This window comes from Heptranchias perlo, chromosome 33 (assembly GCF_035084215.1).
Source record: "Heptranchias perlo isolate sHepPer1 chromosome 33, sHepPer1.hap1, whole genome shotgun sequence".
Classification (NCBI taxonomy): Eukaryota; Metazoa; Chordata; class Chondrichthyes; order Hexanchiformes; family Hexanchidae; genus Heptranchias; species Heptranchias perlo.
In genome coordinates this window covers 2,119,001-2,123,498 of record NC_090357.1, presented here as the reverse complement: position 1 = coordinate 2,123,498, position 4,498 = coordinate 2,119,001, and positions in this window count along the sequence as shown.

The window sequence follows — 4,498 nt, the reverse complement described above, 5'->3', positions numbered from 1 at the left end:
TGCTAGTTGTGTGTGGTTGTGCTAGTTGTGTGTGGTTATGCTAGTTGTGTGTGGCTGTGACTGGTTGGCCTTGATTTTATCCCCCACCCCTCCCCCCAGACTGGCAGGAAAGGGTCGAGCAACGGAAAACCTCGAAATTCAAAATCGTGTCGCATTCCCTGCCGCTGTAATATTAAAGCCAGTGATTCAGGCCCTCGACAAGGCTCCCACTAAAAGCAGGTGGGGGCCCACTTAAGGACAGTGTCTGTGGAACTGTACCCCAGGGAGAGTCAGTGTCTGTGGAACTGTACCCCAGGGAGAGTCAGTGTCTGTGGAACTGTACCCAGGGAGAGTCAGTGTCTGTGGAACTGTACCCCAGGGAGAGTCAGTGTCTGTGGAACTGTACCCCAGTGAGAGTCAGTGACTGTGGAACTGTACCCCAGGGAGAGTCAGTGTCTGTGGAACTGTACCCCAGTGAGAGTCAGTGCCTGTGGAACTGTACCCCAGGGAGAGCCGGTGAGTTGAGGAGGAGCGGGGTGAGGATTGGAGGGGATGGAGTGAGGAGGTGCGGTTGTGTGAGCCTTTGTCTGGGGGTGGAGGTGGGATCCCTGGTGGGGGGGGGGTGATGGTCTGTGTTGTCCCGGGGGAGGAGGATGCTGATGGTGTCCCGGGGGGGGGGGGGATGCTGATGGTCTTCTGGGGGGGGGGGGGATGGTGATGGTTGTCCCGGGGGGGGGGGGATGGTGATGGTGTCCCGGGGGGGGGGGGATGGTGTCCCGGGGGGGGGGGGGGGGATGGTGTCCCGGGGGGGGGGAGGTTGGTGATGGTCTCCCGGGGGGGGGGGGGGGATGCTGATGGTGTCCGGGGGGGGGGGGGGATGGTGTCCCGGGGGGGGGGGGGGGATGGTTGTCCCGGGGGGGGGGGGGGGGGATGGTGTCCCGGGGGGGGGGGGGATGGTGTCCCGGGGGGGGGGGGGATGGTGTCCCGGGGGGGGGGGGGATGGTGATGGTGTCCCGGGGGGGGGGGAGGTGATGGTCTCCCGGGGGGGGGGGGGATGGTGATGGTCTCCCGGGGGGGGGGGGGGGGGGATGCTGATGGTTGTCCCGGGGGGGGGGGGGGGGGATGGTGTCCCGGGGGGGGGGGGGGGGATGGTTTCCCGGGGGGGGGGGGGGAGGTGATGGTGTCCCGGGGGGGGGGGGGGATGGTGATGGTCTCCCGGGGGGGGGGGGGGGGATGCTGATGGTGTCCCGGGGGGGGGGGGGGGTGGTTGTCCCGGGGGGGGGGGGGAGGTGATGGTGTCCCGGGGGGGGGGGGATGGTGTCCCGGGGGGGGGGGGGATGGTGTCCCGGGGGGGGGGGAGGATGGTGATGGTGTCCCGGGGGGGGGGGGGGGGGAGGTGATGGGTCTCCCGGGGGGGGGGGGGGATGGTGATGGTCTCCCGGGGGGGGGGGGGGGGATGCTGATGGTGCCCCGGGGGGGGGGGGAGGATGGTGATGGTCTCCCGGGGGGGGGGGGGGGAGGTGATGGTGTCCCGGGGGGGGGGGGGGAGGTGATGGTGTCCCGGGGGGGGGGGAGGATGGTGATGGTCTCCCGGGGGGGGGGGATGGTGTCGGGACCTGTCAGACTGCTCGCCTTCCACAGAGGAGCCTGCGCTTGATGGTTGCCGGGGAAACCATTGGTTACCCAGCAACCGCTGCATCATCGGTGCTCGAGTTCACTATTTGCATCTCATTAAACCCGAATACTCCATTCAAAAAAACACACCCGGAATTAAAGCGCAGCCCGGCCCCCCCCCGGCCCCCACCCAGGCACCCCCCCCCAGCCCCCCCCGGCCCCCCGGCACCCCCCCCCCGGCCCCCGCCTGTCTGTTCGGCAATTTTCACATCGAGTAAATATTTAACTTGTGTGGGGGGAGTGTGGGGGGGGGGGGAGGGGGAGTGTTGGGGGAGGGGGAGGGGGGGGAGTGTTGGGGGTGGGGGGAGGGGGGTGTGGGGGGGGGTGGGGGGGGGAGTGTTGGGGGGGGGGGTGTGGGGGGAGGGGGAGTGGGGGGGGAGTGTGTGGGGTGGGGGGGGGGGAGGGGGAGTGTGGGGGGAGGGGGGGGGGAGTGTTGGGGATGGGGGGGAGAGGGGGGGGTCCATGAAGATCAGAACAGTTTCCGAGCTGGTGAATCTTTCACACTGAAGGTGGGACACGGGAGCTGAGGGGGAGGCTGGATAATAATTAAAATCAGAGTTTCCCTGATTGGTTCATCCGGGTGGAGCGGGGGAAAATAATCCTCCAGAGATGCCGTAGCATACAAGGCTACGGACCAAATGCTGGAATATGGGATTAGAGTAGACAGGGCTTGATGGCCGGCGCGGACACGATGGGCCGAAGGGCCTCTATCCGTGCTGTATAACTCTATGACTCTATGACTCTAGATTTTGATTCCAGGCTTCCATTTATTGTCTTCCTCCTTTCCCCCTCATTGCTCTTCCACCCCCACCCCGCCCTACACCGGGCAGTATCACGGACCGTCGAACTCTTGGCAAGCACTCTCGACCCTGAGTCAGAACGGTGGTGGGTTGAAGTCCCATTCCAGAGAGTTGAGCACATAATCCGGGCTGACCCTCCCAGGGCAGTACTGAGGGAGTGCTGCACTGTCGGAGGTGCCGTCTTTCAGATGCGATATTGAACTGAGGCCCCACCTGCTCTCTCAGTGGGACGTAAAAGATCTCACGGCTACTATTTCAAAGACCACAGGAGTTCTCCCCCTGGCCAATATTTATCCCTCAACCAACATCACTAAAAAAACAGATTATCTGGTCATTATCACTTTGCTGTTTGTGGGATCTTGCTGTGCACAAATTGGCTGAAGCATTTCCTACATTACAACAGTGACTACAGATCAAAGGTATTTCATTAGCTGTAAAACACTTTGGGACTTCCTGAAGTTGTGAAAGGTTCTATATAAATACAAGCTCACTCTTTCCTCATTGCTTTGCTTCCTCATTCCACACCTTGAAATAGGAGGGGAGGTTTGTGAAGGAAAGTGTTTATTAAAGTAGGGGATCTATGGGTAGCGAAGGGAGTCCATGAAAATAATCAGATGCCAACTCCCCCTGCTTTGGGTAACATTGAGTGGAGCAGGACTCAACATCTGAATGTCCCAATCTCACTATGAATTGCTCTGTGTCCTGGTGTGTCTCAGGATGAGTCAGTGGTTCCAGGACGGAGTGGGGAATTCGATGCTCCATGTTGGGTTTTTCTGGATCAGAAACCCAGCTCGGGACATTGCCTCGCTTCACCAGCAGGGGGCAATGCCACCGCTCCACCGTGCAATGCATCGTGGGAGCTGTGACATCACTCGGCTGGTGTTTCCTGTCGAAAGAAATTCCAGAGAATTTGGCTCAAAACCAGGAACAAATCTTCATAAATACTTCAGAGTGACCAGAATTTATAAAATACAAGAGCCATTCAGAGCGATGGTGTCATCCGTCCCAGAGTACCTTGTGTGAACGAGGAGCAATGGAACACTTTTCGATAAAAATGTTTAGTTTCCAGGCTTCTCTCCTAAACATACGGACTCTCCCTGGGATACAGTTCCACAGACACTGACTCTCACTGGGATACAGTTCCACAGGCACTGACTCTCACTGGGGTACAGTTCCACAGACACTGACTCTCACTGGGATACAGTTCCACAGACACTGACTCTCACTGGGATACAGTTCCACAGACACTGACTCTCACTGGGATACAGTTCCACAGGCACTGACTCTCACTGGGGTACAGTTCCACAGGCACTGACTCTCACTGGGGTACAGTTCCACAGACACTGACTCTCACTGGGATACAGTTCCACAGACACTGACTCTCACTGGGATACAGTTCCACAGACACTGACTCTCACTGGGATACAGTTCCACAGGCACTGACTCTCACTGGGGTACAGTTCCACAGGCACTGACTCTCACTGGGGTACAGTTCCACAGGCACTGACTCTCACTGGGGTACAGTTCCACAGGCACTGACTCTCACTGGGGTACAGTTCCACAGGCACTGACTCTCACTGGGGTACAGTTCCACAGGCACTGACTCTCACTGGGGTACAGTTCCACAGGCACTGACTCTCACTGGGGTACAGTTCCACAGGCACTGACTCTCACTGGGGTACAGTTCCACAGGCACTGACTCTCACTGGGGTACAGTTCCACAGACACTGACTCTCACAGGGGTACAGTTCCACAGACACTGACTCTCACTGGGGTACAGTTCCACAGGCACTGACTCTCACTGGGGTACAGTTCCACAGGCACTGACTCTCCCTGGGGTACAGTTCCACAGGCACTGACTCTCACTGGGGTACAGTTCCACAGGCACTGACTCCCCCTGGGGTACAGTTCCACAGACACTGACTCTCACTGGGGTACAGTTCCACAGGCACTGACTCTCCCTGGGGTACAGTTCCACAGACACTGACTCTCACTGGGGTACAGTTCCACAGGCACTGACTCTCACTGGGGTACAGTTCCACAGG